Source organism: Pongo abelii, chromosome 4 (assembly GCF_028885655.2).
Source record: "Pongo abelii isolate AG06213 chromosome 4, NHGRI_mPonAbe1-v2.0_pri, whole genome shotgun sequence".
NCBI lineage: Eukaryota > Metazoa > Chordata > Mammalia > Primates > Hominidae > Pongo > Pongo abelii.
Genome location: NC_071989.2, coordinates 139,630,586 through 139,644,001, shown reverse-complemented (window position 1 = coordinate 139,644,001; position 13,416 = coordinate 139,630,586). Strand labels below are relative to the sequence as shown.

Genomic DNA, 13,416 nt, shown 5'->3' with positions numbered 1-13,416 from the left:
AATATGCCATGTTAGTATCATTATTAATCACTTCATTAATCACATCTGAGGAAAAAGAAATGCTTTCTAAATCATTCTAAAAGGTCTTACAAAAAAATGAACTACCCTCTCCCCAACAGACACACATACCCTGATGAAGAAAACACCAACATTTCAAATATTCCAGCAATTATAACACAAGATAATCCTGAAATTTATTTAGCCTCAAAACATTATGAACTACTCCAAGGAAGGAACAATACTTTGAAAACACTAGTATTTTTAAGGTACAAAAAAAAAAATTATGGCCGGGCGCGGTGGCTCACACCTGTAATCTCAGCACTTTGGGAGGCCAAGGAGGGCAGATCACGAAGTCAAGAGATCAAGACCATCATGGATGGCCAACATGGTGAAACCCTGTCTCTACTAAAAATACGAAAATTAGCCAGGTATGGTGGCACACACCTGTAGTCCCAGCTACTTGGGAGGCTGAGGCAGGAGAATTGCTTGAACCACGGAGGTGGAGGTTGCAGTGAGCCGAGATCGTGCCACTGCACTCCAGCCTGGCAACAGAGCGAGACTCCGTTTCAAAAAAAAAAAAAAAAAAAAAAATTATGAGTTCTGATTTCTTGGAAAAATATATTTTAACGCAGCTGCTGATTGTCAAGAATTCTGATGATGTGCTTATCCAAAAAAAAAAAAAAAAAAAAGCCAAACACTTTTACTTAACATATCACACTTTATTTACTTGTTCTTTATCATCACTATTACCATTTACAAGTAGGTTTGTCATCAACACCAGACTATCAGTGGTACATTGTCAGGTAACTCTTCTTCCGAGAAATATACATTTAAAGAAAAAGTATCACAATTCTCTATCACTAAAATTTGAAGAATTACTTTCCTTATTTTTTCTAGAAACAACAATAAAAAGCTAACAGCACACTTTGGGAGGCCGAGGCGGGCAGATCACTTGAGACCAGGAGTTCGAGACCAGCCTGGCCAACACAGAGAAACCCCATCTCTTTTTGAGAATACAAAAAATAGGGCGTAGTGGCGCATGTCTGTAATCCCAGCTACACGGGAGGCTGAGGCACGAGAATAGCTCGAGCCCCAAAGGCGGAGGTTGCAGTAAGCCGAGATCGCACCGCTGTACTCTAGCCTGGGTGACGGAGCAAGACTTCATCTCAAAAAAAAAAAAAAAAGAAAAAAAAAGCTAATAGCCGGTAAGTCCAAAATCTGAAAGTTCTATTTGAACGTAAACATTATCTTTAACAATGTATTAAGTATTATAAGCATTAACAGTCAAAAGAGCCCACATACAAAAGCTAACTATAAAAAAATTAATATCTACTTTATTTTATAATGATCAAGACTGACTTTGGATCACATTAGTCTGGATTCCTGAAATAAATAAAATATTACTGCGTTTTAAACATATATAAATAGATTAAATGCAATGCAACCTTATGTTAAGAATAAATGCAAAACTACAAATCTCATCCTTTTAAATCAGTATTTTATCACAGTTGCAATACTAAAAGATAAGTCCACATATGGAAACACAAATTATTACTAATAATCCTTCCCTTTTCAGCACTATCAAGTTTACATGCATTTATTTGTAAATGGTGAACACAAGGAGAAAATAAAATTCCTGAAATGAAGCTTTATTTTAAAACATTTCTTATAGAAAAGGAATCCACTGTTTATCTTTGGGGATTTTTAAAAATAGAAAATGTTATTACAAAGATTATTTACAGAAAACAGGACCAGAGGTACATTACCCTTCAATAAATACACTGTACCAAAGTCTCCTAGTAGGGACCAGGGAGAGAATAAAAACACTAGCTTTTATTAAATGTCTTCCTCCCTTCATTTTAAAATGTAGACAGATTCTACTAAACTGACAATATAAAAGCTTAACCCAATAATTTTAGCTGTACAAAGTTACTTATTAACCTTTAAAGGCTGTTATGAATTTACACTTCCTGCAGTTCACCTGCCATCTTTCCCAACTGAAATAGCCACTAGGGGTTTAAGACAGTCACCACTTGCGACATCAATAATAAGGAAATAACTTTACATTCAAGTTTAAGAAAAGGATAATTGTGGATTTTGCTTGTGCCCAGAAACAGTATGCAACACAGGTCTCAACCCATAAACAGGTGCTTAATGAATATCTGTTAAGTAAATGGTGACATTTTATTATATTAGTGCAACATTAGTTTTTTCCCCCCTAAATTTAGAGTTCTCCCTTGTTCAAAAAGCAGCAAGACCATACCACAGTCCCTTCTCAAAAACACATAAACTCCTTTATTCATAATGAAACAGAAAGCTGGGTTTCAAAATACAATCCCACCCCCTCTTTATCTTCTCCATTATTTTTAAAGATTAGAAATAAGGCCTGTTTTTAAGAAACAGAAAATGTATACCAACTTCTCTCAAACCAAAAGAGAAAATCCAAATTTGATAAATATTTTCTATGTTCATAATATTGAGAGTAAGAACCGACTGTTCATCAACAGTATGTGGGATAAAAATTTAAAAAGGAAAAATATATATTGTTTGCCGACATTCTTTCCTTAATCATAATCAAGAGAGTATGTGCCTAAATTTTACTAGATGTGAGATAAGCTTTGTCTGATATTTCAAGATTCATTCATTCAACAAATACTTTACTGAGCACGTACTGTAAGCCAGGCCCTTCAACGAAACATTTAAATTTTGTAAACTGCACATAACCCCCCAAAATTCCCCTAAAAAAGCTTATAATTTAAAATAATTGCAAGCTAAAGAGGAATCCCCAATGTTGTTTCTTACACATAGTGAAGTCAGCGGATCAGGGCGCTTTTTCAGCTGTTAATGCGGCATCAAGGAGCCGCTACCTACCACACCCGTTGCCTAAAATCGCAACTCAAAGCTGCAAGCACTGGGTAAAACAACCTGTAAGAGTAGCTCAGCTCCCGCGACGAGGTAGCCAGGGGCTTTCAAGCCCGGGGCCCGGGGCGCACCGCGGCAGGACCCGTGGACTGAACGCGTCGGGCGCCTCAGGCGAAGAGTCGGGGCTCCGGAGCCAGGTGTCTTTGCTCCCCGAAACCCTCACCTAGAGACCCCGAGCCCTCCCCGCCCGCCCCTCGCACCACCCTCCCGACTTCCAGACCTGAAAAGTTGGGGGGAGGGGGGGGTCTGCCTTTCCATTTTACATCAGGCGGTCAGTTGGCTGCCTCAGCCGTCCGCCTGCCGTGAATTCTGAACTGAGCGTGTAACCATTCCTCAGAGGGAATAGAAGAAAAACCAAAGGCAGGGTCCTAGGGCATGAGGACCTCGCCCAAACCTGAAATGGAGACGCAGGCTCAGCCCACAGCCCGCAGCGCGCGGCTGGCAGGGCCGGGCCGCGCTCACCCCAGAGCCCTCAGGGACGAGGGTTCGGGGCTTCGGGACCTCGCCCAAGGGGCCGAGAGGGCGAGGCGTGGGGGCCGACGCGCGACTGGGGCTGGCACTGCACTCACCGTCGCCTTTGTCTCGGCCGCCCGCTCCGGCCGCAGCCCCTCTCAGCGCCGGCTCCGCGGCTCCTGCCGCCCCAACGCCTGCAGCTGCGCTCCCCAGCGCGCTCGCAGCTTCCTGGCTCCCACTCCCCGCCCAGGCTCGCGCGCGGGTTGGGCGGAGCGAGAGGCGGCGCGCGCCCCTAGAGCGGCTGGAGGGGCGGGCGCCGTTGCGTAGCTGCAGCGGCCGCAGTGCTGGCCCCGCCCCTGGCCAGGCCCCGCCCCCGCCGTACCTCCGGCATGGGCTGGTTGGCCGGCAGGCGGTGGGACCCCCGGGATTCGAGCCGCGCGGGTTAGGAATTGGCCTCTGTACTAACGGACGCCTGAGATCCGGGGCTGCAGCACTCGCGGGAAAGGACGCTCCGAAAGATGGCGACCAAACCTGGGCGGGAGCGTGGGGGAGCCCCTTCCCACCCCGGTCCGGGTCGCGGACATCCGTGCGGAGGAGCGACGGCTGCGCACGTTGTGGGGCGGTGGACGCGCCCAGGCAAGGGTGGGTGGGTGCTGAGCGGTTGTGGGATGAGGGGTCTGTCAGTAGCAGTTAATAGCCCATCCTCTGACCACTGCTTTTTCATGTAAAAGTCAGAATCGTTCAATCAGTCATTAACTGATTTAAGGCCGAGAGCTTCCACCTGGCATTTGAAATGCGTGAAAATTACCCATGTACTAGACTTCTGTGATTCCTTTGGGTGTGTATTTTACATATCTCAGAAATCAGAAACATGAGTGCCCTGTCTGGCAGCCAGCAGTCCACCAAAATGCCGACAAAACTTTATCGTAAGTTCAAAAGGATAGAGAGCGTAATGCAACTGAAGTAAGCTCTCAAACCTGTGCTACTTTGAATACAGTAAGTAATGTATGGTCTTCCCCATTCTAGGTTGATGGCGAGGATTTCTAGTTACTCAGGCCAAAAACTTTATATCATCCATAACTCCTCTCATACTCTCATTTTCACTTTCAATCTGTCAAGAAAGCTTGTTGGTTGTACCTTCAAAATGGAACAGACTGGGCAACATAGCGATACCCTGTCTCTACAAAAAAAAAAAAATTAGCCTGGTGCGGTGGCGTGTACCTATAGTTCCAGGTACTCTGGAGGCTGAGGCCAGGAGTTAGGTTACGGTGAGCCATCATCAGGCCACTGCACTCCAGCTTGGGCTGGACAGAGTGACATGTGTTCCAAAAACAAAAAAATTCTTAATCTTTCCTACCTTGCCATTTTTCCTTTCTTCCCATGACACTTCCCACCTTGTAACAATCTTTATAATTCACAGTCAGCCCTCCGTATCCATGGGTTCTGCGTTTCTGGATTCAACCAACCACAGATGGAAAATATTTGGGAAAAAAACACAACAATTTAAAAATACGAATAAAAACCCATACAATATAACAGCTATTTACATAGCACTTACATTGTATTATAAGTAATGTAGAGATAAAGTATACAGGAGGATATATGTGGGTTATGTGCAATACTATATCACTTTATATTAGAGACCTGAGAGGATTTTGGTACTGGTCGGGGTCCTGGAACCAGTCCCTGTCGGATACTGAGGTATGCCTGTATTTATCTGATATGTTTAGCTTTTAGTGTCTGCATTCCCTAGTAGAAGCTGGGATTTTTGTCTGTTTTGTTCAACTGATGTATCCCAAGTGCCTAGAATAAATGAAAAATTTAAAAATTCCCTGAGATTAAAAAAAACTAAAGCAACAAAAAATGACCAATTTTTTTTATTTTAAATTTTCTCTTGGTTTCTGTTTCAGTTAACCATAACATCTTTATCTACATCATACCATAAGCGTTTTGATTTTCCAGTTACTCTGAGTACAGTGATGACCATTTACTTGACGTTTAATGCAGTTTTTTGACCAATGATACGCTACAATCCTATTTCACTGAATGAGAATAACATGATAGAGTAGAGGAAGGTTACATAAAGACTATTAATTCTAAAAATTTCCTAGAACAACAACAACAAAAAAATTCCCGAACTTGATATATGTGCTTGTAAGCCTCCCTTTGAATTACAAATGTAATAACCTTGCGTGAATGCCTTAAGTAGTAAATTTTCTATCATTTACCTATAAAGGGTAGTATTCATTATGTAAACATTTATTTTCAGATTTTTCATCAAAACATACGTGATTGAATACCATGATCTAATTTCAGTTGCTATAGCTATTCATGCACCCTTCTCATCAGTTAAAAAAAAAAGTCAATTAAAGACACAATGCCATTCAGTTGAATGACACTTTTTTTGTTGTTTTTTTGAGACAGGGTCTCACTTTGTCACCCAGGCTGGAGTGCAGTGGCCTGATCTGTGCGATCTCGGCTCTCTGCAACCTCTGTCTTCTGGGCTCAAGTGATCCTCCCACCTCAGCCTCCCAAGGAGCTAGGACTACAAACGCACACTACTACACCTGACTAATTTTTGTATTTTTGGTAGACAGGGTCTCACTATGTTGCCCAGGCTGGTCTGAAACTCCCAGGCTCACACAATCCGCCCTCCTCGCCTCACAAAGTGCTGGGATTACAGGTGTGAGCCACAGCATCTGGTCTGGATGATACTTTTTGTAGAGTATGTGTGCATAATTATTTGCTCAATGTTATATTCATAGCAGTCTCTTTACACATTTAATTTATCCTTTATGATTTAAAACAATTTAAAGCTACAGATTACATGTTACAATTTGATTTTTTTATAAAATTAAATAGACTTGTTTATAAAAAAATTGACAATGTGTTTCATCAATGTTAATCTGTAGTTTGTAATTACAATAATACCAAATAAAATTTTTCTAGAGTCATTATGATGTATCTGTGCACTGTCCTTAAAATTGTTACCAAGTAAAATCTTATTCCAAAAGAAGGACAAGGGTAAAAAATAGACACTGTTCATAATTTATTCACATAATATACAGTGAAAATACTGATAAAAGTAAATGCAACTATTATAGTCCAGAAGAAACTGTTTTGCATTCCTATTAGTCCATAACAAGTGGAAACATTACACCAAAAACAACAGGAAGGAACACATTGTTCTAACCAACTGCTAAATAGCCTTGAGCTCATATAACAGCCACATTGGCCTGATTCTGCAATCTTTTACTTAAATAAATTTTCCTTAAAATTTTTAAAGCAAATGGATTTTCCCTAAAAGTATACTATTAATTTTTGTTTTTGTTTTTGAGGTGGAGTCTTGCTCTTGTTTTCCAGGCTGGAGTGCAATAGCACTATCTTGGCTCACTGCAACCTCCGCCTCCCGGGTTCAAATGATTCTCCTTCCTCAGCTTCCCGAGTAGCTGGGATTACAGGCGCCTGCCACCACGCCCGGCTAATTTTTCTATTTTTAGTTGACACAGGGTTTCGCCATGTTGGCCAGGCTGGTCTCGAACTCCTGACCTCAGGGGATCTGCCTACCTCGGCCTCCCAAAGTACTGAGATTACAGGTGTGAGCCACTGCACTCGGCCTATTAATTTTTTTTTTTTTTTTTTGAGAGACAGTCTCACTCTGTCACACAGGCTGGAGTGCAGTGGTGCAATCTTGGCTCACTGCAACCTTCCTCTCCTGAGTTCAAGTGATTCTCCTGCTTCAGCCTCCTGAGTAGCTGGGATTACAGGCGCCCACCACCACGCCTGGCTAATTTTTGTATTTTTAGTAGAGACAGGGTTTCACCATGTTGGCCAGGCTGGTCTTGAACTCCTGACCTCAGGTGATCAGCCCACCCCAGCCTCCCAAAGTGCTGGGATTACAGGCGTGAGTCACCATGCCTGGCCACTATTAATGTTTTTTAAATCTGCTTTCCAAAATTTTATAGCAGTTCTAACATTTAGGAGACATGGTGTACGGTGTCAGAGTCTGGAGTTCAAATCCAAATTCTGCTGCATAATTAGGTGACTCTAAACAAAGTTCTTTCTAAACCTATCTTTTCTTCTAGTTTAATGAGACCAATAATATTACCTACCTGTGAGGTCTGTTGTGAGAAATATATAAGAGAACTCAAGTAAAATTTTTAGCCCTAGGCCTGGCACAGGCTGTGCTGGTAAAAGCTAGCTATTATAATTACACAAGCATATAATTAAGCTCATTGTTCTACATTTGTAATACTGAGAAAATGGCTCATAAAAGGCCCCAAATGGTATGAGTTCTACATCAATATAGTGTAATGTTTAAATAAATGAACATTTTTAAAGGAGCACTAACATTTCTTCTACCACCACAACGTGCCAGACACAATTCCAGGCAACAAAGGAAGCTAAGAGAAATAAGGCTCAAACTTAACACGGCTTTACAGTTGAATGACAAGAGACATACATTTAATAGATAACTACATTCAAAGTAGTATGACCATATTTCCTGATTTATCAGGAATCTCTTGTCCTGGCTTAATAGTTATTTGTGTCTTCTTTCATTCTCAGTTGTGTCTAGGTCTGCTGATTTAAATTAGATAATCATTCCTAACTAGACGTATGTACTAACTGCTTGGGATACAAGAGAAGAAACCACCAGTTCTGTGTAAAGCTATAGAAACTCAAATTGCTCCTTTATAGGAACATCTGAATGAGTCAAGTGAATCAAAAGAAAGAGGAAAGGCAGAGGGAAGATTTAATTGTTATTATTCTGAGTCAGAACTACAAAGCTTTCTATACTTGTGCTGTGAACATTAATAGCAAACTTAGTAAATCCACTTGACCAATGTTATATAAATTACTTTTGGAATTTAGCATTTTTTTCCTAAACATATAACAGGCATACTCCAAGAAACAAATTATTCAACATGTATTTGTTTATGTATACAACATACAGTATATCTATTGAGTGTATATTATGTATACATGGTCTGTTTTTAGTGTGATAAAAGATACCAAAAAAATTATAAGGCACAGGCGAGCATCATAAAATCTAATGGCAAACCCCAGATATCTTAGCTAATTAGTCAATAAGGTAATGAGACATATGGCACATGAATTGTGATTTGGAAAGATTGAGAAAAATCAGGAATCATGGAATTTACTGAGAAAGGAGAAAATAACCAACTGTCAGAATAACCATAGACAGTGGCCCTTTCTGTGACTGAAGCAGCCAAAGATAGGAAGGAAAGCTAAGTCAAACTTTGCTTTACACTCTTACCTGTGGCTGACCCTTGCTGCTCATCAAACCACAAATATTCATTGAATGCCTGCTGTTTGCCAGGTAGCATACCGAGTGCTGTGGAAAAATTCAGTATAAAAGCATGGTCTTTGTCTTTAATGAAATGTCACACATCAACATTTGAATAAATAGACACAGTAGCTTTATGAATGTGGTTGAGGGGATCACTGAGGTCTGAATTAGTTAGAAAAGTTTTTTCAAAGGGAAAGGAATTTGAGGTGGGTCTCTGTGAAGAAGGTAGCCAGATCACTGTTTCCCAAACTATGTATTGCACACCTCTGGTGATGTGGGAGATGATTTTAGGTGATACACTTCACTGGGGTTGGGAAGTGGAAAGATGGAGAGAGGTAAATTAGGGTACATGCGGCTTGTCTAGCTTCAACACATAGCCTGTGATCCAATTGCATTGCAGCCCCTCACCTCAAAAAAAAAGTTAGGAATTGTAACAGAATGCCTCTGGGGACAACAAGAGAAGAGGAAGGGAGCCTTTTGAGGTCACTCTGCTATGTCAAGTTACAGACTAAGTAACTAAGAACTCCTTTTTCTTTTTTTTAAACAGCTAACATCTATATATGGCAAGTAATACCAATTTTACATATATGGTAGCAATACAAGTTTCCTTTATATGTTTGTTAAAGTTAAAAATATGAGTCAGCTAAAAGAGACTTAACAAGTAAACAATAATGGTGATAAAGCTTGTGGTAGATTTCACACAGAAAAAAAAAAAAAAACAACAAGAGAAAGGGGATGTGGCACTAATTTAGGAAGCACAAGGCTTAGTGAGCAAAAGTTCGGAAACTGGCATCTTAAAGGTATGTTCCCAGGGAGAGCAAGAACCACAACGGATCTTGAGTTGAGTATTGGCAGGCTGGCATACAAGAGTGGGGAAAGATGAAGTCCAAAAGGCAGATAACAAGAGGGAGTGGAGTCTGCTGGCAATTAAGACTCAGCACCAGGGCTGCAGAGGAGAGGATACTTCTCCCTGTATCTTGAGGAAGCCCCTTAGCCCAGAAGAACCAGCAGAACTAGCACCAGTGTGTGTTAGGAAGCCATTCAGCAAGCACCAAGGGGTCTCCCATCTCTGTGGTTCACCAGGAATTCAGGAAGAGGAGAAACGGAGTATCCTGTTAGATGGTCTCAAATCACCAGGAGATTTGGTGCCCTTAAATTTAGCAGGTGGGGCCGGGCGCGGTGGCTCACCCCTGTAATCCTAGAACACTGGGAGACCAAGGCAGGTGGATTGCCTGAGCTCAGGACTTTGAGACCAGCCTGGGCAACATGGTGAAACCTCATCTCTACTAAAATACAAAAAATTAGCCAGGCATGGTGGTGCGCACCTGTAGTCCCGGCTACTTGGGAAGCTGAGGCAGGAGAATCGCTTGAACCTGGGAGGCAGAGGTTGCAGTGAGCCAAGATCGTGCCACTGCACTCCAGCCTGGGTGACAGAGCGAGACTCTGTCTCAAAGAAAAAAAAAAAAAAATTAGCAAGTGGAACAGAAATCTTGCCACTTCCTCCTAGCACAGAGATATACATGTTGCTTTCATAAAGAAAGTTCGTGATGAGGCCGGGCACAGTGACTCATACCTCTAATCCCAGCACTTTGGGAGGCTGAGGCAGGCAGATCACTTGAGGTCAGGAGTTTGAGACCAGCCTGGCCAACATGGTGAAAACCCGTCTCTACTAAAATAATAATAATTTTTTTAAGAAAGAAAGTTCATGGTGACTAAAAATTGGAAGTAAAGTTGGACGATGGCAAACCAGGATTCTTCACACCCATCTACACTCCTCCCCCAGCAAGTGTTACTGCCTCATAGTGATTCAGCTCTTGGTTTTGACCCCACCACTAGCTGGGCTGGGTGGCTGGGAGTGTTCTGATGCTATGTTCCCTGCCACTGTCACTGTGGTGGTGTACATGGCCTACATAATCCCCAGGACTGTGATGGACAGATTGCTAAAAATGCACCACCCTTTTCCCCCAGTACTCTGGGTCCTAATCTCCAGAACCTATGAATAGGATGAGATAGCATTCCTGTGATTATGTTAGGTTGTGTGTCATAGTTGACCTTAACATAAGGAGATTATCTGAGTGGGCCTGGTCTAATTACATGAGCCTTTGAAAGTGAAGAGTTTTCTCTGGCTGATGGCAGAAAGAGAAGTCAGAAAGATTCAAAGAATGAAAAGAACGTGATGTTTGTTGCTCACTTGAAGATGGGGGTGGGGCCACATGGCAAAGAATGCAAGTAGGCCCTAGGAGCAGAAAGTGGCCCTTGGCTGACAGCTAGTAAGGAAACAGAACCTCAGTCCTATACCCTCAAGGAACTGAATTCTACCAACAACAGAAAGAGCTTGGGAGCAGATTCTCCCCCAGGCCTCCAGATGAGAACTCAGACTTGCAAACACCTTGATTTCAGCCTGATACCGTGAGCAGAGAACCTGGCCATGCTGTGCTGAACTTCTGACCTACAGAGAGTATGAACTAATAAACGGAAGTTGTTTCAGCCCACTAAGTTTATATTAATTTGTCACACAGCAATAGAAAACACAGCCACTGTCACAGACCCAACTCTTCTCTAGACTAGCTTTGAGGTGACCCTGCAGCCTCAAGAGTGTATCTGAGTTTCCACTCCATTGTCAAGCCGTAAAGACAAAGGCATCAATTCTCAGGCATTAGCAAACAAGCCTGGGATTTTTGTTTATGATTATACAGGGGAGGGAAACCATGGGAAAAGAGTGGAATTCCTGATAATTTGGCAAATGGGGACTTACTGTGTTATTTCCACTTGGGCAAAAAAGCAAATGTGACATTATTTTGAAGTAACAAGCTGGTAGTCCTCTCATTTGTGGGTGGTAATAGAATTTCTGGTAGCATATGGTGCCATTCTCTGAAGACGAAAGACAGTGGAAAGACAAAGTCCCTTAGTAAAAAGAGAATGGTCTCTAGTGTCAGGCGGATATGGGTTTGTTTTGCAGATTATCTGATCTTGGGCTTTTGGGCAATTTTCTTAACATCTTTGAGTCTCAGTCTACTCATCATAAAATATAATAATGCCTACATAATTACCTAATAAGATTTGGCAAGAATTAAATTTAATAATTCATATAAAATCTCAATGCCTACAGCACAGTAGACTATCAATAAGTTGCCTCCATTATTATGGTGGAATTTTTTTCACAACTTCCTTGCAATCTTTTTTTTTTTCCGAGACAGAGTCTTGCTCTGTCACCCAGGCTGGAGTGCAGTGGCATGATCTTGGCTCACTGCAGCCTCTGCCTCCTGGGTTCAAGCAATTCTCCTGCCTCAGCCTCCCGAGTAGCTGGGATTACAGGCACATGCCACCACGCCCTGCTAATTTTTGTATTCTTAGTAGAGATGGGGTTTCATCATGTTGGCCAGGCTGCTCTTGAACTCTTAACCTCATGATCCGGCCTGGGCCTCCCAAAGTGCTGGGATTACAGGCATGAGCCACTGCGCCCGGCTCTCTTGCAATCTTTTTATAGTAAAAGTAACTAAATTATGGCACACAATAGACCAATGTTGTCCTACAGAAATATAACTCAAGCCACATATGTAATTTTAAATTTTCAAGTCGCTACATGAAAAAAATGTAATTTTAATAATATAATTTATTTAAACTATTGTCATTTCAACATGCAATTAATATAAAATGTATTAATGATGTATTTTACATTTTTTAAACTAAGACTTCAAATTCAGAATTTTTTATACATATAGCACATCTCAATTCAGAATAGCCATGTTTCAGGTGCTCAGTAGCAATGTGTAGCTAGTGACTATGGTACCCGACAGCTTAGTACTAGACTTTAAATAAGTATTTCAGCAAATTCTCCTTTACTCTTTGTTAATTCTAAAATAAACATAAATAAATGATAAGTGATAATTATAGATATATGAGCACACACATACACATATTTCCCATTCTGGCACACAGCAAACTTAGAGGATTTTTTTTTCAACCATCAGTTCTTAGTTATAATGAGTCACACTTCAATCAGAGGATCAGGGTATAAGTGGTACACAGATTTCTAATTTCATTTCCAAAACATATGACAAATCAAAGCTACATAGTTAAAGTAATACTTGGCAACCATGATAACTAGGTTAAAACAAAAATCTATCTTGCACTGTAGAAAGCATGTTGGCTTCATTGCTTTTTAAAGTAACTTCAGTAGATGATTATATATTCATGTCATTTGCTTTTCCTTTAAAAACATTGGACTAGACTTTTGGTTCTACATAAGCTTGTTTTTTCTTTCTAAGTTAACCTACCCATTATGCAAGAATGAAGACTAAAACAAATCAGAAATGGTGGGTAATAGGAGCAATGCACAGGAGCCACCTAAAGACTTACTATTTCTTTTCTCTTTTTTCCTCTCTCTCTTTTTTTTTTTTTTTTTTTTTCTGAGATGGAGTCTCACTCTGTTGCCTAGGCTGGAGTGCAGTGGCGCCATCTCAGCTCACTACAACTTCCGCCTCCTGGGGTCAAGCAGTTCTCCTGCCTCAGCCTCCCGAGTGGCTGGGATTACAGGCGCTGGCTACCAGGGCCAGCTAATTTTTTAATTTTTAGTAGAGATGGAGTTTTGCCATGTTGGCCAGGCTGGTCTCGAACTCCTGACCTCAAGTGATCCACCCGCGTTGGGCTCCCAAAGTGCTGGGATTACAAGAGTGAGCCACCGTGCCCAACCAAGACTTATTTCTATACACATGTGAAAAAATCTGTGG

General features: G+C 41.4%; 1 protein-coding gene across 6 annotated transcripts in view; it reads right to left on the bottom strand.

The window, feature by feature from the left end:
• Nucleotides 1-13,416, bottom strand: part of CDC42SE2 (CDC42 small effector 2) — a 150,050-nt gene that overhangs the window by 126,442 nt on the left and 10,192 nt on the right. For 2 of the 6 annotated variants that reach the window (XM_063723926.1, XM_009240992.3), the window contains exon 1: nucleotides 3,492-3,673. The exons of 1 other annotated variant lie outside the window; for it this stretch is intronic. The gene's annotated coding sequence lies outside the window, so the exon portion shown is untranslated. 6 annotated transcript variants of the gene reach the window in all.